Source organism: Stomoxys calcitrans, chromosome 5 (assembly GCF_963082655.1).
Source record: "Stomoxys calcitrans chromosome 5, idStoCalc2.1, whole genome shotgun sequence".
NCBI lineage: Eukaryota > Metazoa > Arthropoda > Insecta > Diptera > Muscidae > Stomoxys > Stomoxys calcitrans.
In genome coordinates this window covers 55,250,664-55,277,705 of record NC_081556.1, presented here as the reverse complement: position 1 = coordinate 55,277,705, position 27,042 = coordinate 55,250,664, and the positions used below count along the sequence as shown (strand labels likewise).

The following is a 27,042-nucleotide window of genomic DNA, read 5'->3' as shown; positions in this document are numbered from 1 at the left end:
AATCGTTTCTTATTAAAGTCCAAACTCATAGCCAACTTTTCAATTTGCCATGGATGTGCTGAGTTAGGAATTTTGACTTCCTGAAAAAGCAAAAATTTACGCGTTACGTTAACCATTTTTGAATTGTGTATGAAAAAGGGCTTGCATACATTTGGGATATCCTTATGTGTGCCATAATGTCAATACAGAAAATGTGAATTGAGTTCAACAATATTTATGGCTACCATAAAACCAACACAAAAGCGGGAGCCGTGACATTAAACGAAACTGGCAGAAAAAGCTACCGAGATGCCAGGTGAAGAACATCGTTTTATAGCTTGTCAACGTACCACTCAATTAAAACTTCTCTCGACAAACAGTTCAGTTTTTCACAGCAACCAAAAGCAGACAAACTTTGGCTTCAAACAGGTGACTAGAAAACGCACCGAGCAACAACGGAAATGTGCAAACTTCGTTTAACAACAGCGTCAAATGGCAGCATAATATCAATCGCTCTAACTTTGATTCCTTTATTAACTCAATTTTGCAATTTTACTACGGAAAGTTCAAATGAACTGCACCAGTACAAGTTCAACAAGTTGTGTCAATGTTGTAGGATTATGCCGTTCAAAGTCAATTAACACCGAACACAAACGCTTATGCGTGCTCATTGTAAACTTAGCGAGTTTTTACACCCCACGCATTGTATTTGAAAAGATGGAAAAACTGCGCAATTTTTGTTGGAAATAAAATACGAATTTTTGAATGCTAGAAAACTTTTTAAAAACTCGATTTTAGTTTGGACTGTTGAGAGGAGCGGTCGTCTTGTTATTTCGCTCCACAAAAAATACTCTACCACTCGAAGTAGGCAGTTATTTAAAAAAGAATTCAAGAAAAGCTGTAGATCTGCACGTCTGGAGTCAGAGATGGCACAGAAGTCAGCCAAAAAGCTGCCGCCACCTAAAGTGCATTAAACTCTTAAAATATGAAGGCGCACAAAAGTAATATGGGACCCTTGGAACTTTGCTGTTGTCGCTTAGGACAGTTTGCTGATGGTAGTTGTTGACAAGTGAGAGGAACATTGCTGCATACCTAGGAACAATTGGGGTGGGATATTTAATGCACTGTCATTTGTAAACTTCGACGTCCTCTCTGACGTTTTTAAAGACTGTAGAGTGATTTCAACAGACAGACGGACATGGCTAAATCGTTGTAAAATTTTTACGCTGATCAAGAATATATATATACTTTATAGGGTCAGAAATGGATATTTGGATATGTTGCAAACGGAAAGTGAATATGCCCCCATCCTTCGGTGGTGGGTATAAAAAAGGGCGAGATGCTTACCGAATATATTTTAAGTTACAATCTGGTGATGTGTAATAAAGAGAATAAACCGTCCTTTACTTCCACAAACAGCCTAATATTCTTCTTTGAATCGAAGAATATATGCCAAAGGATATGCGACTGAGAAGTGTTGGATGACCACAGGTTCTGTGGTCATTGTTATATTAGTTTCAGCCTTAGGAAAAATACTGCAGAAGTGTTCGCACAGATAAACAGAAGCAAGGCGGATTGGTGAAGGATAAAGACATAATGGTCAAGCGGATGACCAATATCCTAATTGCCTCGCTTTTATCAGCATGTCCTAGCACCAAGCCAGAGGGCAAACAGCTACCGCCATGGTAGACCACAGAACTGGTTGGTCTAAGGAAGGACTGAAGAAAACTCTTCAACATGGCGAAAGCCACATACTTCATGCTAAATTTTCAGCCAAATTAGATAAGAATTGCGTCCTCTAGAGACTTAAGAAGTCAAGATCCCAGATAGGCTTATATGTCAGCTATATCAGGTTATGTACCGATTTAAACAATACTTAGCTCGTAGGTCGTTGGTTCCATATCGGCTCGAAATAAAAGATAGAGCTCCCATATAAACCGATCTCCCGATTTAGTATTTTAGTAGCGTTCTGTAATGACTTTCAACAACTGTGCCAAGTACGGTCTAAATCGGTCTATAAACTGATATAGCTCCCATATAAACCGATCTCCCGATTTGAGTTTTTGAGCCCTTACAAGCCGCAATTTTTGTCCGATTTGGCTGAAAATTTGCATGTGGTGTTCTGTTACGACTTCCAACAACTGTGCCAAATACGGTCCAAAGCATTCTATAACCTGATATAGCTCCCATGTAAAACGGTCTCTCGATCATCCTTGTTCTGTTCCTAGAATCTTTAATTTTTGCTTGTTTTAAGTTTGGCTTAAATAAAATTATGTCCTTCAACTAAATTTATTTTGCATAATTTTTTAGCAGAAATCTAGAATGGTGGTGGGTTCCTAAGATTCGGCCTGAACGAACTTAGCAAGCTTTTACTTGTTATACCCACCGTGTGAAGTCCGTATGTCTGTCCGTCCGTCTGTTCTAATCACTCTACAGGTTTCTAAAATTGACATATTAAGCTGAAATTTGGCACAGATACGTCTTTTTGATGCACGCTGATTAAGTTCTTAGACGGGCCAAATCGGACCACATTTGGTTATAGCTGCTATATAGACCGATTTTCCGTTAAAGGGTCTAATGCTCAAAAAAAGTTTTCATCCGATTTAGCTGAAATTTTAAACAGTAAATAGTTTTAGGCGTCTCGACATCTGACTCAAGTATGGTTCAGATGGACTATATTAAGATGTAGCTGCCATACATACCGATCTGCCGATAAAGGGTCTGAAGCCAATAAAAGCTTTATTTTTCATCCGATTTCTCTGAAATTTTAAACAGTGAGTAGTTTTAGGCGTCTCGTCATCTGACTCAAGTATGGTTCAGATCGGACTATATTTAGATGTAGCTGCCAAATAGACCGATCTGCCCACAAAGGGTCTGAAGCTCATAAAAGCTTTATTTATTGGCCAATTTCGCTGAGATTTGAAACATTGGGTTATTTTAAGCCTCCTGAGATCTGACCTGAGTATGGTTCAGATCGGACTATATTTAGATATAGCTGCCATATAGACCGATCGCCCGGTAAAGGGTCTGAAGCCCATAAAAGCTTTATTTATTGCCCAATTTCGCTGAATTTTGAAACAGTGAGTAGTTTTAGGCCTACTAATATCTCACCTAAATATAGTTTAGATCGGGCTATATTTAGATCTAGCTGACTATAGACCTATCTGCCGATAAAGGGTCTGAAGCCCATAAAAGCTTTATTTTTCATCCGATTCCGCTGAAATTTGAAACATTGGGTTATTTTAAGCCTCTTGAGATCTGATCTGAGTATGGTTGAGATCAGACTATACTTAGTCGTTTTACGCCTCCTAATATAGGACCCAAATATGGTTTAGATCGGACTATATATAGATATAGCTGTCATATAGACCAACCTTCCGATGAAACCCATAAAAGCTTTATTTTTTAACCGATTTCGCTGAAATTTGAAACAGTGAGTAGTTTTAGGTCTCCCGACATCCGCCCCAAATATGGTTTGGATCGGACTATATTTAAATATAGCTGTCATAAAGACCGATATACCGGTTTAGGGTCTGAAGCTCATAAAAGCTTTATTTATTACCCGATTTTGTTGAAATTTGAAATACAAAATTCAACAGTGACTAATATTTGTAAGACCTCTCAATGCTCGTGCCAAATTTGGGTGCATAAGTCATCCAATTTTCATCGGATTGTGACGAAAGGGGGTTTTAACATATTCCAAAGTTCGGCCCGGCCGAACTCAATGCCTTTTTACTTGTTAGAGGTTACTTAATAGTTTTTAGAGCGCACAACAAGCCGATTACTGGCTTAGGTGTATGCCCATAGTGGCATGGGCGGATTAATATCTGTACCCTCTTTCTAACCTAACCTAACCTACATATTTTATATACTCTACACCACCACTGTGGTATCAGGTGTTATAAATTTGTGAATTTTTTGTAACTAGCAGAAGGAAGAGAGATAGACCCATTGATAAGTATACCGATCGACTCAGAATCACTTTCAGATTCCTCAAATTTGGTCATAAGTTTTTTTTTGGCGTAGAGACGAAGCCTATTGAAATTGAAAAATTTGGTTCAGTTTTGGATTTAGCTTTTTTATATATGTTCGTCTGATTTGGACTAATATTGCAATAATGAGGTCTTTTGTTACCCGATTCTATCAAAATTTGGCAAGAAGGATTCTCTTAACTCTTGACTTTAGTGGTGAATTTCATTGAAATCGGTTCTAATTGAAATATAGCTCCCATATATAAATTTGTCAGACTTTTGGTAATTTGCAATAATTATCATTTGTCAACCGTAGTTATTACAGTTTGAACATATTTGCTCGAAATTTGATACGGATAGTTTAATAACCCATCAGAAAACATCCGCCGAGTTTCATCGAAACTGGTTCAGAATTAGATGTAGCTCCCACTCTGCACTTGTTGGGCAGATGTTGGGCACCGCCTTGCATTTGCCATTCCTTACTGGTTTTTTTTTTCGCATTTATTTGTTGTGGTACACGTTCTAATTTGACTTTTCAAAGTCTCACCAACTCAGTGGAATATTTCAAATTCGATTAATGCTAGTGGTAAATGTTGCCATTTGCAAGAAAAAAAGATACTCCAAGCCAAATTTCATTGCGGTCGCTGAGTGCTGGCATGGGCATTTGTTTTTGTGTACAAAAATGAACCAAAACAAGTAAAAAGGCGTTAAGTTCGGCCGGGCCGAACTTTGGATACCCACCACCTCGGGTATATATGTAAACCACCTTTCATCAAAATTCGGTGAAAATTTCATACCTTATACTCATATACCTCATACCGATCTGAACTATATACGACACGGATGTCGAAAAGCCGAACATAAGTCACTGTGTAAAATTTCTGTGAAATCGGATTATAAATGCGCCTTTTATGGGGCCAAGACTTTAAATCGAGATATCGGTCTACATGGCAGCTATATCCAAATCTGGACCGATTTGGGCCAAGTTGCATAAACATGTCGAAGAGCCTAACACTAAGCACTGTCCCAAATTTCGGCGAAATCGGACAATAAATGCCTCTTTTATGGCCCCTAAACCTTAAATCAAGAAATCGGTCTATATGGCCGCTATATCCAAATTTGAACCGATCTGGACCAAATTGAAGAAATATGTCAAAGGGCCTAACACATCTCACTGTCCCAAATTTCAGCAAAATCGGATAATGAATGTGGCTTTTATGGGCCTTACACCATAAATCGGAGGATCGATCTATATGGCAGCTATATCCAAATCTGGACCGATCTGAGCCAAATTAACGAAGGATGTCGATGGGCCTTACACAATTCACTGCCCCGAATTTCATCAAAATCGGATAATAAATGTGGCTTTTGTGGGCCTAAGACACTAAACCGGAGGATAGGTCTATATGGCAGCTATATCCAAATCTGAACCGATCTGAGCCAAATTGACAAAGGATGTCGAAGGGCCTAACACAACTCACTGTCCCAGTGAGTAGGCCTAAAACAGTGAGTAGTTTTAGGCCTACTAATATCTCACCTAAATATAGTTTAGATCGGGCTATATTTAGATCTAGCTGACTATAGACCTATCTGCCGATAAAGTGTCTGAAGCCCATAAAAGCTTTATTTTTCATCCGATTCCGCTGAAATTTGAAACATTGGGTTATTTTAAGCCTCTTGAGATCTGATCTGAGTATGGTTGAGATCAGACTATACTTAGTCGTTTTACGCCTCCTAATATAGGACCCAAATATGGTTTAGATCGGACTATATATAGATATAGCTGTCATATAGACCAACCTTCCGATGAAACCCATAAAAGCTTTATTTTTTAACCGATTTCGCTGAAATTTGAAACAGTGAGTAGTTTTAGGTCTCCCGACATCCGCCCCAAATATGGTTTGGATCGGACTATATTTAAATATAGCTGTCATAAAGACCGATATACCGGTTTAGGGTCTGAAGCTCATAAAAGCTTTATTTATTACCCGATTTTGTTGAAATTTGAAATACAAAATTCAACAGTGACTAATATTTGTAAGACCTCTCAATGCTCGTGCCAAATTTGGGTGCATAAGTCATCCAATTTTCATCGGATTGTGACGAAAGGGGGTTTTCACATATTCCAAAGTTCGGCCCGGCCGAACTCAATGCCTTTTTACTTGTTAGAGGTTACTTAATAGTTTTTAGAGCGCACAACAAGCCGATTACTGGCTTAGGTGTATGCCCATAGTGGCATGGGCGGATTAATATCTGTACCCTCTTTCTAACCTAACCTAACCTACATATTTTATATACTCTACACCACCACTGTGGTATCAGGTGTTATAAATTTGTGAATTTTTTGTAACTAGCAGAAGGAAGAGAGATAGACCCATTGATAAGTATACCGATCGACTCAGAATCACTTTCAGATTCCTCAAATTTGGTCATAAGTTTTTTTTTTGGCGTAGAGACGAAGCCTATTGAAATTGAAAAATTTGGTTCAGTTTTGGATTTAGCTTTTTTATATATGTTCGTCTGATTTGGACTAATATTGCAATAATGAGGTCTTTTGTTACCCGATTCTATCAAAATTTGGCAAGAAGGATTCTCTTAACTCTTGACTTTAGTGGTGAATTTCATTGAAATCGGTTCTAATTGAAATATAGCTCCCATATATAAATTTGTCAGACTTTTGGTAATTTGCAATAATTATCATTTGTCAACCGTAGTTATTACAGTTTGAACATATTTGCTCGAAATTTGATACGGATAGTTTAATAACCCATCAGAAAACATCCGCCGAGTTTCATCGAAACTGGTTCAGAATTAGATGTAGCTCCCACTCTGCACTTGTTGGGCAGATGTTGGGCACCGCCTTGCATTTGCCATTCCTTACTGGTTTTTTTTTTTCGCATTTATTTGTTGTGGTACACGTTCTAATTTGACTTTTCAAAGTCTCACCAACTCAGTGGAATATTTCAAATTCGATTAATGCTAGTGGTAAATGTTGCCATTTGCAAGAAAAAAAGATACTCCAAGCCAAATTTCATTGCGGTCGCTGAGTGCTGGCATGGGCATTTGTTTTTGTGTACAAAAATGAACCAAAACAAGTAAAAAGGCGTTAAGTTCGGCCGGGCCGAACTTTGGATACCCACCACCTCGGGTATATATGTAAACCACCTTTCATCAAAATTCGGTGAAAATTTCATACCTTATACTCATATACCTCATACCGATCTGAACTATATACGACACGGATGTCGAAAAGCCGAACATAAGTCACTGTGTCAAATTTCTGTGAAATCGGATTATAAATGCGCCTTTTATGGGGCCAAGACTTTAAATCGAGATATCGGTCTACATGGCAGCTATATCCAAATCTGGACCGATTTGGGCCAAGTTGCATAAACATGTCGAAGAGCCTAACACTAAGCACTGTCCCAAATTTCGGCGAAATCGGACAATAAATGCCTCTTTTATGGCCCCTAAACCTTAAATCAAGAAATCGGTCTATATGGCCGCTATATCCAAATTTGAACCGATCTGGACCAAATTGAAGATATATGTCAAAGGGCCTAACACATCTCACTGTCCCAAATTTCAGCAAAATCGGATAATGAATGTGGCTTTTATGGGCCTTACACCATAAATCGGAGGATCGATCTATATGGCAGCTATATCCAAATCTGGACCGATCTGAGCCAAATTAACGAAGGATGTCGATGGGCCTTACACAATTCACTGCCCCGAATTTCATCAAAATCGGATAATAAATGTGGCTTTTGTGGGCCTAAGACACTAAACCGGAGGATAGGTCTATATGGCAGCTATATCCAAATCTGAACCGATCTGAGCCAAATTGACAAAGGATGTCGAAGGGCCTAACACAACTCACTGTCCCAGTGAGTAGGCCTAAAACAGTGAGTAGTTTTAGGCCTACTAATATCTCACCTAAATATAGTTTAGATCGGGCTATATTTAGATCTAGCTGACTATAGACCTATCTGCCGATAAAGGGTCTGAAGCCCATAAAAGCTTTATTTTTCATCCGATTCCGCTGAAATTTGAAACATTGGGTTATTTTAAGCCTCTTGAGATCTGATCTGAGTATGGTTGAGATCAGACTATACTTAGTCGTTTTACGCCTCCTAATATAGGACCCAAATATGGTTTAGATCGGACTATATATAGATATAGCTGTCATATAGACCAACCTTCCGATGAAACCCATAAAAGCTTTATTTTTTAACCGATTTCGCTGAAATTTGAAACAGTGAGTAGTTTTAGGTCTCCCGACATCCGCCCCAAATATGGTTTGGATCGGACTATATTTAAATATAGCTGTCATAAAGACCGATATACCGGTTTAGGGTCTGAAGCTCATAAAAGCTTTATTTATTACCCGATTTTGTTGAAATTTGAAATACAAAATTCAACAGTGACTAATATTTGTAAGACCTCTCAATGCTCGTGCCAAATTTGGGTGCATAAGTCATCCAATTTTCATCGGATTGTGACGAAAGGGGGTTTTCACATATTCCAAAGTTCGGCCCGGCCGAACTCAATGCCTTTTTACTTGTTAGAGGTTACTTAATAGTTTTTAGAGCGCACAACAAGCCGATTACTGGCTTAGGTGTATGCCCATAGTGGCATGGGCGGATTAATATCTGTACCCTCTTTCTAACCTAACCTAACCTACATATTTTATATACTCTACACCACCACTGTGGTATCAGGTGTTATAAATTTGTGAATTTTTTGTAACTAGCAGAAGGAAGAGAGATAGACCCATTGATAAGTATACCGATCGACTCAGAATCACTTTCAGATTCCTCAAATTTGGTCATAAGTTTTTTTTTTGGCGTAGAGACGAAGCCTATTGAAATTGAAAAATTTGGTTCAGTTTTGGATTTAGCTTTTTTATATATGTTCGTCTGATTTGGACTAATATTGCAATAATGAGGTCTTTTGTTACCCGATTCTATCAAAATTTGGCAAGAAGGATTCTCTTAACTCTTGACTTTAGTGGTGAATTTCATTGAAATCGGTTCTAATTGAAATATAGCTCCCATATATAAATTTGTCAGACTTTTGGTAATTTGCAATAATTATCATTTGTCAACCGTAGTTATTACAGTTTGAACATATTTGCTCGAAATTTGATACGGATAGTTTAATAACCCATCAGAAAACATCCGCCGAGTTTCATCGAAACTGGTTCAGAATTAGATGTAGCTCCCACTCTGCACTTGTTGGGCAGATGTTGGGCACCGCCTTGCATTTGCCATTCCTTACTGGTTTTTTTTTTCGCATTTATTTGTTGTGGTACACGTTCTAATTTGACTTTTCAAAGTCTCACCAACTCAGTGGAATATTTCAAATTCGATTAATGCTAGTGGTAAATGTTGCCATTTGCAAGAAAAAAAGATACTCCAAGCCAAATTTCATTGCGGTCGCTGAGTGCTGGCATGGGCATTTGTTTTTGTGTACAAAAATGAACCAAAACAAGTAAAAAGGCGTTAAGTTCGGCCGGGCCGAACTTTGGATACCCACCACCTCGGGTATATATGTAAACCACCTTTCATCAAAATTCGGTGAAAATTTCATACCTTATACTCATATACCTCATACCGATCTGAACTATATACGACACGGATGTCGAAAAGCCGAACATAAGTCACTGTGTCAAATTTCTGTGAAATCGGATTATAAATGCGCCTTTTATGGGGCCAAGACTTTAAATCGAGATATCGGTCTACATGGCAGCTATATCCAAATCTGGACCGATTTGGGCCAAGTTGCATAAACATGTCGAAGAGCCTAACACTAAGCACTGTCCCAAATTTCGGCGAAATCGGACAATAAATGCCTCTTTTATGGCCCCTAAACCTTAAATCAAGAAATCGGTCTATATGGCCGCTATATCCAAATTTGAACCGATCTGGACCAAATTGAAGAAATATGTCAAAGGGCCTAACACATCTCACTGTCCCAAATTTCAGCAAAATCGGATAATGAATGTGGCTTTTATGGGCCTTACACCATAAATCGGAGGATCGATCTATATGGCAGCTATATCCAAATCTGGACCGATCTGAGCCAAATTAACGAAGGATGTCGATGGGCCTTACACAATTCACTGCCCCGAATTTCATCAAAATCGGATAATAAATGTGGCTTTTGTGGGCCTAAGACACTAAACCGGAGGATAGGTCTATATGGCAGCTATATCCAAATCTGAACCGATCTGAGCCAAATTGACAAAGGATGTCGAAGGGCCTAACACAACTCACTGTCCCAAATTTCAGCGAAATCGGACCATAAATGTGGCTTTTATGGGCCTTAGACCCTAAATCGGAGGATCGGTCTATATGGCAGCTATATCCAAATCTGGGCCGATCTGAGCCAAATTGACAAAGGATGTCGAAGGGCCTAACACAACTCACTGTCCCAAATTTCAACAAAATCGGATAATAAGTGTGGCTTTTATGGGCCTAAGACCCTAAATCGGCGGATTGGTCTATATGGGGGCTATATCAAGATATAGTCCGATATAGCCCATCTTCGAAATTAACCTGCTTATGGACAAAAAAAGAATCTGTGCAAGATTTCAGCTCAATATCTCTATTTTTGAAGACTGTAGCGTGATTTCAACAGACAGACGGACAGACGGACAGACGGACGGACATGTCTAGATCGTCTTAGATTTTTACGCTGATCAAGAATATATATACTTTATAGGGTCGGAAATGGATATTTCGATGTGTTGCAAACGGAATGACAAAATGAATATACCCCCATCCTTCGGTGGGTATAAAAAAAAACTAAAAAAGGATGTGGCCTTTCTCATTTTGGGCTTTCTTTTATGGTCCTTTACTGTTTTTAACGCCCTTTGCTTTATGCATTTCCTTTCCTTGACGGAAATTTTGTTGGCATCAGAAATAAATAAATTCCTTTTTTCTTGGCTTTGGAAATGTAATTAAAAAAATTGTGTCCTAGTTTGGTGAAAATATGTAAGGACGAAATTATTGTTGCACCATATGAACTGGCGGCAGGCAGAGCATCGAGGAATAAGAATGAGGCCCAAAAGAGAAACAGCTGAACTAATAATATAAACAAACCACTAACCAAGTTTACAAATTGCTGTTGTTATCATTGGTGGCACACATAGTCGCATGAATAAGCTACCTCGTTATGTAGCAAATGTGTTACTGTTTTCTTTGTTGTTACATATAAACGAAACATGTAGGCCTTGTTCCACATATTTATGGTATTGGGAATCAACGAGACAGTTTTCCAGCATACCATACAAGGACCTTGTCTATGTACTTGTATGCTATATGCAATTTTCTTTTAACCTTTAACAAATTACATTGGCAAAGGCCTGCCATAGAAAAACATTACGGTGACTCGCCCTCCATGCCAATAGGCTAAGTGTTGTGTCCATGTTTGTTGGTCGATATGCCATTGCCACCACCAATACCGCAAACCACTTGAAGGACCCCAGCTGTCACACTGGCACGATTTGCCAAAATTAAACAAAGATTGAGTGCAGGTTTTCATGCCACCTCCGTCGTTGCCGCCGACGCTGATTTTGTCGTCTTTCTTTTTGTAAAAGTGCTTCCTTGGTCGAGTCAAAGGATCAGTATTAATTTATTACTGTGGCCCATTTCCTTTAGAGGGATTTTTGGCTCATCACACATTGTTTGCAGAAGCAGGTCATTACGATGTTATTGCGCCAAAATTTGCCCAAATATTGTGAGAGATAATTATTATTCGTGGCTAAGACCAGTAACAAGTAACAGACCTCCCCCCACCACCACCACTACCCAAACAAAGTTAAGCCACCTAAAGAAATGTTGGAATTTAAATGAGAATTGAGGCATAACAAATCGAAGGCGAACAGAAACATGTATGACAATTGAAAACAATGTCATTTGCCATTCACCATCAGGGCCGAGCTCAGAACTTGAAACTAGTGGTCTGAACTAACGGAATAGGAAAGTAATGAGTAACAAGTCAAGTGGGGCAAAGTCGAGCGGTTATATAATACCCCACATGTACTTTATAAATCCAAATCCACGTAATATCCATTATATGGACGCTAAAGCCTGCAAGGACTCAGGCTTTTCTTTCTGGTGGGGATGTTTTTCTGCGATCTGGGTGATCTTGCAAAGTGCCTCTGGGAAGTCTCTGGAGATTCATGGAAAGGACCGAATGGTTTCGACGGGAGGTGCGATGAGATCATGCAAAGGCACGTACTTGCTTCCATGAAGGACAGGCGTTTAAAAGCCAACCTCTGTCTCAAGCTGAGTGTTCAACAGTAGGCGAAGTTATGAAGCACATCCACCAAACTACAATAGCATGCAGCATTATAGGTCTCACAACTGCAGTATGTACCAAATGCATGACATGTGGTTGATTCCCCAACTTTTGCCAATGACTCTTTTGCGGGTGTATAGGGCAAGAGCCCTTCCAAACTTATTTCATTTGAAGTTCAATTTCCTGTCCAGCAAAACGTTCAGGTATTTTGCGCCTTCAGTAAATGGGATCATTCTCTCCTCCCAAGGAGACAGGTGACACTGTGGTAACTTGTATCTCCTGCTGAAAAGAACAACTTGCATCTTAGACAGATTTACGCCAAGACCATTTTCGGTAGCCCACTTCGTCGTCCTATGTAGAGCTTCTTGAAATATATGTCTAAGAGTGCTTGAAAAGTTTCCCCTTACCGCAATAACCACGTCATCAGTATATGGATTGGAGGATAGGTATTGTAGATGTAAAACATTGCCGGAGATATACCAAAAATTGCAAATTTTGCCCATGAACATTGAACTAAGGAACAGGGGCAAACTTCTCACATATTAATGAGTGCAGTCCGATTCAAGTTTAAGTTCAAAGATAAGGGGCCTCCTTTTTATAGCCGAGTCCGAACGGCGTGCCGCAGTGCGACACCTCTTTGGAGAGAAGTTTTACATGGCATAGTACCCCACAAATGTTGCCAGTATTAGGAAGAGAAAATCATCGCTGAAAATTTTTTTTGTGATGGTCTCGCCCGGATTCGAAGCCAGTAGTGCCTCAAGCGTATTGGAGAGAAGGGAGATCGGTCTGTACGACTCCTCCTAACTCGGGTCCTTACCAGGCTTCAGTAGAGGGATTACTCTGCCCATCTTCGATATATCGGGAACTACAATATAAGAGTGTTAAAAGGCAGGTTGAGGATAGTTGTAAAGTACCCAACTCCAGGTAGATCCAGATTCTTTAGCATGAGTGTAGAGATTGCGACGGCGTCAAGGATGACATTCGTAACTTCGCCCACGGCAAATTGTGATGGCTGTTCATAGGCTCGAAGACCACGGATAAGATGAATGGCTCTCCTCCATGCCCTGTCACTTTCGGGATGTACAATAAATTGGCGGTTGAACAACCTAGCGCATCTCTTGGAATCAGTTAAGGTTACGTTGCCAAAAGTGACTGAGGTCCTGTCATCCCGTCTACCGGGGTTCGAGAGTGATTTAACAGTAGACCACAGCTTACCTAAACCAGTGCCTAAGTTACATTGCACCAAGTATTCTACCCACAAATTCCGCTTATGTTCGTTGACTACCCTGTTTATTTCCAGATTCAGCTCACTGGGTTTATGGGGTCCATGCAACGAATTCCATCACGCTCGTCTGCGAGTACCACTGCCTGCGCCGAGAAATTGGGCCGCACTTGGGGTATTCGACCGGCTGATATAAAGCAAGCGGCTGTTGCGTTAATGATGTCTAGGAATTTCCTCTCGGCCACCTAGCACTTACGAGGGGGTGTCAGTTCACTGAAGCGGTGAAAGGTGTACTCTCTGAAGCCGACTCAATCGGCCTTCTTCCGATTGAATAACGTCCGGCGCTCAGATGTTATGAAGTCGGGTGGTCGGTCGTTAAAGAGAATTATGGTGAGGTTGTCTGATCCCAAAGTAATGACGGCTTGCCAGGATACGTCACTCAGGAGATCAGGGGATGCAGTTGAGATGACTGGCGAGCTGCTGCATCTCCTCGTAATCCTGGTGAGGGCATCCTCATTCACTGTGGAAAACATGGAGGTTTCAATCTCCTCTGCCAAAGCTATGTCACGCTGGTCGTTACCGAAGGGATAATGCCATGAAGTGTGATGAGCATTAAAGTCCCCTAGAACCAGACAAATATGGCCAGATAGTAACCCACTTATGTCGGGGTTGTAAGCTTGGCCATTAACTGGGTCACAACTACCAACCGGAGGTATCTACATAACTATATCTCGGCAGTACCGGACTTCACTGCTATCACCATGCACTCCATGTTGGGTTCACTAGTACCACGCGCAATCGAGATGGGTCTATACTGCACGGAATGGTGTATAACGAAGGCCAATTCCCCACCTCCATTCCTTAAGCGATCCTTACGTAGCATATGTACCTGTGACAACTGTGCAAGCTGCAGGTGTTGGTCAACTTTTCTCCTGGATTGCCAGAACCAATATGGTCTTCCGACTCATAAAATCTGCTACTTGTTGATCGTGCCTCTCAGACCATTGCAACTCAATTGCAAAAAAGACACACTTACCGGCACAGGCCTGGGAATAATAGGAATGGGATGCTGCTGTTGTGTATATTGCCGCACGGGAGACGTCGGGAAGGTCATAAAGTTCGTCGACGAAAACGCCGAAGGCGACGACGAAGACGCATGTGACCCGCTGCACTTTGCAACACATTCAGTGTGACTATACTCCCGTAGTGATGTAAAGCCAGAGCAAGATCGCAAATGATCCCACTCCATGAACCGGTTACACCTCACCGACACCGATCGATGATGGAGGTGGTTCTGATGTTTACGGACAAAATCTGAATTTTTGCTGATACAAGCAGATTATATCTCCCTAAGCCAAGGAGACAGTCTTTTGGAAACTGCTTGTAATTCAACCGGTGTTTCATCATCGGGATTTGTCAATCAAATATGGTCCGATTCGGATCATAATTGAAATGAATATTGGAGACCATAGTAGAAGTCATTGTATAAAACTTCAGCCAATTCGGATAAGAGTTGCACCCTTTAGGGGCTCAAAAATGAAATCGAGAGATCGGTTGACATGGGAGCTGTATCAGGCTTGAGACCGATTAAGACCATATTTGAAGGTCATGGGAGAAGTCGTTGTACACAATTTCAGCCAAATTGGGTAAGAATTGAGCCCTCTAGTGGTTTAAGAAGTATAATCGGGAGAACTGTTTATATGGGAGCTTTATCAGGTTATGAACTGTTTTAGACCATGCTTGGCATAGTTGTTGCGAGACAAAACCAAACACTTTACGCAAAACCAAACAAATCAAATTACAATTGCGCCCTCTAGAGGCTCAAGAAGTCAAAATCCAAAATCGGTTTATATGGGAGATTTGATATGAACCGATTTGAACAATACTTGCAACAGTTATTGGAAGTCATAACAAAACAACTTGTGAACAATTTCACCCGATTCGAATAAGAATTGCGCCCTCCGGTGGCTCAAGGAGTCAAGATCCTGGATCGGTTTATATGACAGCTATATCAAAACATTGAACGATATAGCCCATTCACAATCCCAAGCGATTTACACCAATAAGAAGTATTTGCGTTTCAATGGCCTAGCTTTACTTCTTCGAAAGTTACGTTGCTTTCGACAGGCCGACGGTCGTTGAAAAATGTCTTGACATTATTTACAAGAAAATATACTTTGTGGGGTCTTAGGCAAATATACGAATATTTCGAGGTGTTTTAAATGAAATGATGATATACCCCCATCCCATGGTGCAGGGTATAAGAATGATATAAATATCCGAGGTGGTGGGTACATCCAGAGAAATCATTGGTTGGAATTCGATTGTAATAACAAAGAGATAAAATGTGAAATAAATTTTAATTGTTTGAACCACACTATGATACATTAAAAGGGATAAAAAGAAAGTGTTCATAGAAGAAAGTGTTGAAAGAAAGTGTTCATGGCCGTTCATGAAATCACGCTTCAGTCTTTAAAAATAGAGATATTGAGCTGAAACATTGCACAGATTCTTGTTTTGTCCATAGGCAGGTTAAGTTCGAAGATGGGCTATATCGGACTATATCTTGATATAGCCCCCATATACACCGAACGGCCGATTTAGGGTCTTAGGCCCATAAAGGCCACAATTATTATCCGATTTTGCTGAAATTTGGGACAGTGAGTTGCGTTAGGCACTTCGACATCATTTATAAATTTAGCCCAGATGGATGCAGATTTGGACATAGCTGCCATATAGACCAATCCCCCGATTTAGCGTCTTAGGCCCATAAAAGCCACATTTACTACCCGATTTTGTTGTGTTAGGCCCTCCGACATCATTAATCAATTTGGGCCAGATCGGTCCGGATTTGGATATAGCTGCCATATAGACCGATCCTCCGATTTAGGGTCTTGGCCCATTAAAGCCACATTTATTATCCGATTTTGCTGAAATTTTGGATAGTCAGTTGTGTTAGGCCCTTTGATATCATTCTTCAATTTGGCCCAGATCGTTCCAGATTTGGATATAGCTGCAATATAGACAGATCCTCCGATTTATGGTCTTAGGCCCATAAAAGTCACATTTTCTATCCGATTTTGCTGAAATTTGGAACAATAAGTTGTGTTAGGCACTCCGACACCCTTCGTCAATTTGGCTCAGATCGGCCCAGATTTGGATATAGCTGTATATAGACCGATCTCTCGGTTTTGGGTCTCGGGGCCATGAAAGGCGCATTTATTGTCCGATATCGCTGAAATTTGAGGCAGCGAGTTGTCTTAGACCCCTTGACGTCTTTCTTCAATTTGGCCCTGATCGGTTAGATTTGGATCCATATGGACCGATCTATCGGTTTTAGGTTTTAAAGCCACAAAAGGCGCATTCATTGTCCAATATCGCTGAGATTTGAGACAGTGAGTTGTGTTAGGCTCCTCGACGTTCTTCTTCAATTTGACCCAGAACGGTACAGATTTGATATAGATATAACTGATATGAGACATAAGGTACCGAGGTGGTGGGTATCCAAAGTTCGGCCCGGCCGAACTTAACGGCTTTTCACTTGTTTTTTTTTTAATTTTATTTTGAAGATTCGGAAAAAAAAACGAAACAAAAATTAAAAAAAGTTGCTTTTTTTTAATTTATTGCGTTATTTCATCATTAAGAAAATGATGTCGGTAGGCTAGAGGATGCGGGCAAAATTTTCAATAATGATCTCCCCAGGGGCAAAATAAATAAAATTGTTGTTAAAGAGCAATAAGTAGAGAGTGAGAGAGAATAAGAACGAACAGCAGCGTGTTGAACGACGACGTCGCACATTTACTATTTTTGGTATCAATTACATTAAATAGACAATAACCTCAAGACCCACATTGGTTAACACAACAAAAAATTTGCAGTTGGCAAAAAATTGGTTGAGGCAAATGATCTGTATTCTGTGAGTATCCGAAATTCGATCAAGCCGTTGTTCTTTAGTTGTTTTATTCGTAGCTGTATCTATTCTTGCAAAATTCACAGAGTAATAATGGTGGATAGGGGTATACTAACTTCTTCATTCCGTTTGTAGCATCTAGAAACTGGTCTCAGGCCCTAAAAAGATTATATGTTCTTGATCTAACGCTTTCCGTCCTTCTGTCTATGGAAAATGCGTTTACTTTTGAACGAGTAAATGTAGTCACCCGAAATTTTGCGCATGTAGTTCTTACTGCTGTCGGTTGGGACTCGAAATGAGCCAGATATTATTAGATATAATCGATCTCGCGACTTAGCTTCTAGAGCTCGTAATGAGAGCTAAAATTTTGCATGATGGCTTTTGTTATGATTTTCAACGTTCATGTCAGTTATGGTCCAAATCGGTCCCTAGTCGCTATTGTTAACTGATTTGCATGAAACGCATTTCACCTTAAGAACCTCTATAGGGCGCACACCAAGCTGATCACTGGCTTAAGTGTACGTCCATGGTGACAAAGGGCGGGTTAATATCAGAACTCTCTTTTCAACTTTACCTAGCCAAAATGACGCAATGACTATTCGATTTGGCTGACATATTATACGTAGTGTTCTTCTTTGCTAAGTTAAACTCACATTCTTATCGATTATAATATCAACATCAAAATTCAAAACCAATTAAAATGTTCACACTTGAGTGAGATGTTGTGACTTCTAAGCAACAACAAAATTATCGAATAATAATTTAACATCATTTTAAAGGACAATCATTTTCTTGTAAACAACAACAATTCAATTAGAGTTCAATTTATGGGATGATCATAAAAATGATGCCAGTAACTGGCTGCTGTATTGATATCATCTGGTACTAAACATAATAATGCAAGCCCAGAAAATGCTCTATTTAAGAGCACTGACATCGACCACTCCTCCCTTTCATTTATTCCAAAAACTTGACAAGGAAACACATAAAATCAAGAAAAAAGAGGCAAGAAAAGTGCCAAATTTTCCTGCTGCAATGGCAGCAGGAGCCTGGGCGTCAATTCCATTCCAAAATGTTATGAGCCTATAAAGAGCGGAAGTGGGCGTGGCCACAGACAGGGAGCAACATTGTCGCCATGCTAGCTGGTGATGGCCATCAATGCAGTGCCGATAGGGCATTAAAATAATTTTGTTATACTTTTTTATGATGGCCCTCCGTACCAGCCCATGTCCTAGCTGTGGTTCGAACTTTTTTTATCCATCGCTGCCACAGTTTTTTAGCCATGCATATATATAGCCTTTGCCAACATTTTGATTCTTTTTTCCAGTTCACTCGTTGTTTATTCCAAGAAAAAATATTTCTATGGATTTTCGAGTCTCGTCAGCCTTGGTCTTTTCTGCACAGTTGCAGATGGCAAAAGATTACAAATATCAAATGCGTAAACCATGCTGGAATGGCAGCAAAACTATGCAGAAGGAGGTACAGGCATTTTGTAAATTAAAACAATTTCACCTTGAATTATTGGCCAAAAGACATTGTGAAATATTATCTAATCTGTTGACAAAGGATGTTTTAAATTAAAAATTTAAATTGCAACTCATTGAAATGGCAAAAGACCAACTCCCTATCCAGCCCACTCTGTGCTGGCGCTGGAAAAATAATTTATTAATATAAAATTACATTGTTAAAGTTTTATTTGCATATTGCCATAGAAAGGTGACCATTAAGAGCCATAAATTGCTTTAACTACTCCTGTTCTAGCTCGCTGGATATAAGAATAGACATGACTTCGCTACATATGGGCTTATAAATGACCATAAAAATCCCAGTCCCATAAAATGCTCCCATACAAGCTGTTGTGTTAGTAACCAAACACGACTTTTGTAGCTTTAATGAATTAATTTCAAGCTTTCTCTTATTTACTTAGTAAGCGGCAAAAGGACCAACTGTTATGATAATTTCCTTAACCTTTAATGAGCGGAAAAAACTAAATTGAAAAAAAGTATTGCTAAATAATCAGTCATAACTGGAAAACATGCGTAAATTACGCTTATTAACTTATTTATTTAATAGCCGGCGACTGTCTGAACCACAAGCTCTATGACGACTATAGCATAGTTAAACGCATCAAAATACAACGGTTGCGTTAGCTAGGTCATATAATTAGAATGAATGAAGAAGCCCAGCAAGGAAATCTTTTGAAGGTGGCCATAAAAGAAAACGCGAAAGGGGCCGACCAAAACTCCGATGGAGTGACCAAGTGGAGAGCAACATCTCATAACTAGGTGTCTTAGATTGGAGAAGAAGCTCTGAAGATCGAGGAGCTTGGACATATATTTTACGTTCGGCTAGAGGAATACATTTTCCGTAATGGCTAATTAAAGTAAAGTAAGTATTTGAAAGGAGATAGCATATAAGCTAAGCACATTAAATAATGTGAGTCCAATAGGGAATTATGATCTTGAAAGTCTTGTTAAATGTATTCAGCTTAAAAAAAATATATCTAAGAGTATAATTTGTTAAGGTTGATGAAGAAGCAAAAAGCTCTTGAAACCAAGAATCGAATAATAAAAAACTGATTTATAATGTTCAATAGACTCACCGATGGCCTCTTTGCGCGATAAATTTTTCCATTTTGATGAATTTCTGAAAAATAATAAAAAAAAAACAAATTTATTAACAAAAGCTTATATAGGTGGTATGGTCCGATATGGATTGTATATATCATGGCTGTAAGATGTCATAACTAGAGTCCGGATTTTTATGCAAAATCGAAAATTTTCCATTTATTTTTAGGTAAATACCTTAGCATAATCCATACTTACTAGCGGAATAGAAGTGAAGTTTTCAAGTCAATATAATTTTACAAAAAAAAATCTTGGAAAATACCACAACATTTATCAAATAATAGATGGGAAAATATAATATTGCATAAAAAGCCGGACTCTTGTTATAACAAAACCCCAAGTGCGGAACTTCAACAAGGAGCTATCCGATCTTCTGTATACTGGGTCATATATATTAACAGATCTTTCTGGAGAGCATTATATGTGAGGTCTGAAAGATCTAAGACTGCTTGGTGTACAGAAAAAATCTGTTTCGATCATGATTGATCCTTTAAATTTTGTTACTTGAAACTGCTTCAATCACGAAAACGATAGTATCAATCACCGTTTTTAAAAAGAAGTAATTGATAAAAAAATAAATTAAAACAAGAGCGTGCTAAGTTCGGTCGGGCCGAATCTTATATACCCTCCACCATGGAACGCATTTGTCGAGTTCTATTCGTAGGCAAACAAAGAATGTTGAATAAAAACTGTTTTACTATTGGAGCTATATCAAGTTATAGTCCGATTCGGATCATAAATGAATGCTGATCATTCTAGAAGTCATTGTGTAATATTTCAGTTCACTAGGATAAGAATTGCGCCTTGTAGGGGCCCAAGAAACTAAATCGGGAGATAGGTTTTTATGGGAGCTGTATCAAGCTACTGATCGGAAATCAAGACCCAAGATCGGTTTATATGGCAACTATATCAGGTTATGAGCCGATTTGAACCATACTTAGCGCAGTTGTTAGAAGTAATACCAAAACACTTCATGCAAAGTTTCAGTCAAATCGGATGAGAATTGCGCCATCTAGAGGCGCAAGATCGGTTCAAGCGCCTAGCTTTACTCCTTCGAAAGTTAGCGTGCTTTCGACAAACAGACGGACGGACGGACATGGCTAGATCGACTTAAAATGACATGACGATCAAGAATATATATACTTTATGGTACAATTTAATGATCTTCGCCCTAATAGGCAAAAACTTGAAAAATAAAAAATTCGGCAGATTGCGACTAGGATTCGAACCTGGGCACACGGAACAACAGCGAGAGTCATTGCAGTTGTATAGTGTTCGAAGCCATCAATACAACTTCCAACAGATGCACAGAACATGTGTATGCCATGGGAGCACTGTAATTGTGTAAACAAAAAACTTGCCATTACACAAAAACACAGGCATTGGGAAACGTACAGCTAACAGAAGGGATTGTCGTGATAAATGTGGTATTCATACCATGGAGGCGTTTTTCCAATATATTTGGTATAAGTGCAACATACAAACGTACGGGCCTTGAAGCCTTCACACCTAAAATAGCCGATGAGTTATTCTAACTAAATGACGAAACGCTTGTCATAGTGGTTGGTGGGTGCTGCGATTTCTGACTTTCCTTTTCTATTTGCAAAGAAAACTATCTGATCATTGAGCTCGTCTCGAAGAGAAACAACCCAAAAATTGGAATATTTAATGATCTTCGTTCGAACAGGCAAACAACTTGAAAATGAAAAAAATTTGGTAGAGACCGGCCGGGATTCGAACCTGGGAACACAGAGCAACTGCAAGAGCCATTACCGTTGTAAAGCGTTCGAAGCCATCAATACAACTTCCAACAGACGCACAGAATCAAAAAATCAATCACGATTGTCATTGAAAAATCCTTATGACTCAATTACAAAATTAATTGAATTAATTTATTTTTTAATTGAAAATTGCATAAAATTTCAATTACGACTGCAGTTGAAAAAAAATCATGTTGTATTAAAAAATTAGTGTATCAATTAATTTTTATCGTTTTTTTCTGTGTGGGATGAAAATTTACTTATAGAGGATATTAATTTTTGACTCTGGATGAAGGTTTTCCATCGGCATAAGATTTAATCATTATTGCGCCAGCAATGAATGCCGAAAGATTATGACGAGAGGCTTAATTGCAATGGTTCCAAGAGCCAGACTAGAAACAATAATCGTTCCTTCCAATTTCGGGTATCTGCTAGATTCAGATCTGGAATTTGTCTACACGAACCCTTGCAAATGCAAATTTCTTCATTCCATAAAGAAACAGGGCCAAGCTTCTCACACATCAATGAGTACTGACCGATTCAAGTTTTAAGCGCAATGATAAAAGGACCTCCTTTTAATAGAAGGGTCGGAAAGGCGTGCCGCAATGCGACTCCTCAAAAATCTCGTCAAAATGCGTCACAAATTTCGCCAACATTAGGAGGGTATAACCACCTCCTCCCCGTATACTCTTTACGAACCATTTCGTCAATAAAATGTGGACTTTGAGTTTTACATCACAATAATGTGCCACTCGTGAGACTTACCATAGATGGACATGCTTTTAATGTAAAATTTTACAGCTAAAGCACTTAATCTTAGGTTAGGCTAGTTTACAGTGGCAGTCTATTTTCTTATCCGACCACGTTACCAACTCAGCTTCCGGGAAATTTATTTCGAAATCTGATATTTTATTCAGCGTGATAATGTAAAACAAAAGGCATTCGACGAAACTCTATAGAGGCAAAAAGGCGAAAGTGAGCAGATTTTGAGGCGGTACAGAAAAATTAAGATATGTATATTCTTTTAAAATCATTAGTAAATTAAAATTCTCCAACGATAATAAGCAGTCATTTTATTCCAAAAACTCCGTACGGGGAAAATTAGTTTTTGCTGTACTTTTTTACATTTATAAATATTTTCAGCAACTATAAACCGATAACTATCTATAGTCAACTACATTTTTCACTTAAGATTAGAATCTCGAAAATTTCTCCTGTGTGTACGTGTGATTTGTGAAAACATTACGGAAGTAATGATCAATATTTGGTACTTTTGACAGTTTCGAAATAATAGCTAATATACATGAGATAGGTGAAAAAAAGAATTGGCGCAAAAAAACAATCATCAAAGTATCTCCATCAAACAATCAACCAAATGCTCATTTAGTAGACCGTAATGGGTTAATAACATACGATTACCAACCAATTTCAACAATGCTGTGACTCTATTCATTGCTATCAGATTTGCATTACACCAAGTATAACGCTAGGGGATATAAAGCTAACAAAAATGTAGCATACATTAAGGCGTTGTGTTTTTTCCTTTGTTGCTGCATGTTCTCCCATTAGGTTGAGCACTTAACATATGTATGCGAGTTTTGTTGTTTACGACTGTGGGAGTTTTATCCCACATTCTTTGGGCGCGTGATGTGTGTATGTGTTTGTGTTTGTTTTCATTCAAAGAAAACATGAAATGAATTTAAATAATTTTTTTGTTAGTTTTCTCCACTCTTTCAAAGCCATTCGTAATGGAATTGTATCTGTTAAAATATGCACATATAATTACAAAAGCGGATAAAGGCGCTTGAAGGGAGCAGAGTTCTAAAAACGTGTTTTACGAGGAAATGGCTATGTGTTGTGCTTAAGGAAAGTGATTTCTAGGAAGGCCTATCACCATATGTACTTAAGGATTTTACACAATAAAGAGTACGTGTTGTCAATTTTGTGTTTTTAGAAACAGTACCATTTTAATGGGCACAAACGACAGCCAAAGCTAAATAAAGCCAATTTAAAGTCAAGGCGATTTGGTTAAACGTAAACTATAAAACGAACCTTTTATGAATTCAATCTCAATCAAACATTAATGGACTATTCTGACAATTACGCCTCAGGAGAATTCCCTCCGTATCCAAATAAAGGAAGTCAAAAGGATCCCACTAAATGGCCAAAAGGTTCTCCGCATCTATCTTTGCGCCTTGACAATATTTCTTTATGGCACCATAGTTCTCCCATGAATCGCTGTTCAATGCGCCATTTGCCATTAACCGCTAGCATATGTAGAGGCAGGCAAGCAGTTGGCAGGGGGTGGATGTAATCGACGGAATAAATGGAAGCTCTTATCTTTGCTGCACAATATTGCCATGGAAAATTGTATTCATTTCATGGGGAATATTTATTGAACATCATTCCTAAAGGTGTTCATAGCCACTCATCCCATTGCTATTTGGGTAGGTGTGTTACGCTTCCCAGGTACTACCATTCACATCTGACTATCCGTACATAAGAACTCACATAGCTTTTTTCTACAGTTTCCAGCCAAAATTAAAAAAAAGAATATCTTAAAATTTAAAAAGTTAAATATTTTTTTGGCGAAGCACCTTCATTCCAAAAAGATTTTCACCCCCGTCATTATTTAAAGTCAAATATTTCTCACATGAAACGAGTCGGACTTGGCTATTCAGTGCTGGTGAGGACTAGCAAGAAATGGAGTGAAAGGACGCCAAATGTGAAACCATTCAATATCAGCGACAATGAGTTGGGGGCAATTACCCTGGGAGGAGAAGAGTGGAAAAATCGAAGAAGCACCAAATCTGTGAATAGCTCCCATAAAAATGGCTACAGTAATAGCTACGATGTGAAATGTTAGCTTTTTTTGTTGGGCACAGGGTAATGCTAAACAATAAAATTGTATAAAATATGGTAAATTGTTGGGAAGAAATATATAAAACAAAAATAGAGACAGCATGTATTCCGAATTTACCATAAAACAAAAGAATAGCGGAAGAAAATCTCATATATAATGCGCTTTGTATAATTGGACTATAAAAAATGAGAGGGAGAATATTCATCGAATCCACCTAAATCAAGCAAGGTACAAAAATTCAAAAATATACGACTATATTTACTATGGCCATCTACACAGTCATTGATAACATAGTCGTTGGAACAGGACAAACTTCTCACCTATCAATGAGTGCTATCAAGAACCTCACAAATGTCGCCAGCATTTGGAAAGGATAACAACCAGTGAACATTTTTATACCCTCCACCATAGGATGGGGGTATACTAATTTCGTCATTCTATTTGTAACTACTCGAAATATTCGTCTGAGACCCCATAAAGTATATATATTCTTGATCGTCGTGACATTTTATGTCGATCTAGCCGTGTCTGTCCGCCCGTACGTCCGTCTGTCTGTCGAAAGCACGCTAAGTTTCGAAAGAATAAAGCTAACCGCTTGAAATTTTGCACAAGTACTTCTTATTAGTGTTGGTAGGTTGGGATTGTAAATGGGCCATATCGGTCCATGTATTGATATAGCTGCCCTATAAACCGATCTTGGGTCTTGACTTCTTGAGCCTCTAGAGTGCGAAATTCTTATCCGATTCGAATGAAATTTTGCAAGACGTGTTTTCTTATGATATCCAAAAATTGTGCCAAGTATGGTTTAAATCGGTCTTTTACCTAATATAGCTGCCATATAAACCGATCTTTGGTCTTGACTTCTTGAGCCTCTAGAGGGAGCAATTCCTATCCGATTTGAATGAAATTTTGCACAAAGTATTTTGTTATGGTATCCAACAATTGTGCAAAGTGTGGTTTAAATCGGTCAACAACTGATACAACTGTCCCATAAACCGATCTTGAATCTTGACTTCTTGAGCTTTTAGAGGGCGCAATTCTTATCCGATTTGAATGAAATTCAGCACGAAGTATTTTGTTATGATATCCAACAACAGTGCGATATCCAACAACAGGTTCAAATCGGTCAACAACCTGATATAGCTGTCATATAAACCGGTCTCTGGTCTTGACTTCTTGAGCCTCTAGAGGGAGCAATTCCTATTCGATTTGAATGAAATTTTGCACGAAGTATTTTGTTATGATATCAACAACTGTGCCAAGTATGGTTCAAAGCGGTCTATAACCTGATATAGCTGCCATATAAACCGATCTGGGATCTTGACTTCTTGAGCCTCTAGAGGTCGCAATTCTTATCCGATTGGAATGAAATTTTGTACGACAGATCCTCTTATGACCATCTACATACTTGTTTATTATGGTCTGAATCAGTCTATAGCCTGATACAGCTCCCATATAAATCGAACTCTCTATTTCGAATTGGCTAATTCTTATTCGAATTGGCTGTCATTTTACACAGTTCTCCAACATATGATTTAATTGTGGTCCGAACCGGACCATATCTTGATATCGCTCTAATAGCTGAGCAAATCTTTTCTTTTATCTTTTTTTTTTTGCAGAAGAAAGATGCCGGCAAAAGAACTCGACAAATGCGGTCCATGGTGGAGGGTATATATAAGATTCGGCCCGGCCGAACTTACCACGTTTTTACTTGTTTTTAATGTTCTTGCCAAGATTCGATAACATGAAAAATAAATGTTTGCTGTAACAACAAAAAGACTGTTGAAAATGAGATAGCATGGTTAAAATAACAGACATTTTCTGCTGTTTTCAAATTATAAAATGTTGAATGTAACCTCAAAATACCAAAACAATGCGACTTTTTAATTTAAAATCTTGTTAAATTTTGTAGAGATACCGCTTAATGTCACAGTAGTGCAGCATTAAGCATGTTCCTTTAAAGAATGTTAAAGATCAAATTTGCGTTTTGCCCAAGCCATGGGTTTTCCCGGATCTATATTACCTTAATTGTTTATCGTATATGTTATTCAAATATATACTATATGGGATACAATGGGTTTGAAGTCCCACAGGTCCTTCTTGGATCAACCTTATTTGGATGTATGACTTATACCTCTACTACTAAAAACCCTTAAATTAAGTTCTATATCGTCCCGAAAGTCCTGCATGGCCGTAAGAGCGGATTTGTGACAGGCTCCAGAAACTTGTCACCAAATTTCAGATATCAGATTCGTACATTAATCCCAAAGTCCTTTCATTTGAGTCCTATACTATCACGGTCATTTTGCATTATCGTTTGGGTGATATTTGTGGGAGGACCGTAGACACTTGGTCCCTTATATTCGCACTCTACCTTCAACCACCTTTCACATATAGTCCCAG

The 27,042-nt window shown here is 38.8% G+C and overlaps 1 long non-coding RNA gene across 2 annotated transcripts in view; it reads right to left on the bottom strand.

Moving 5' to 3' along the window:
• LOC106084905 (uncharacterized) overlaps window positions 1–27,042 on the bottom strand; it is a 417,203-nt gene that overhangs the window by 336,875 nt on the left and 53,286 nt on the right. For both annotated transcript variants that reach the window (XR_009398537.1, XR_009398536.1), the window contains exon 2: window positions 19,992–20,035. This is a non-coding gene — a long non-coding RNA (uncharacterized LOC106084905). The remainder of the gene's footprint in view (window positions 1–19,991; window positions 20,036–27,042) is intronic.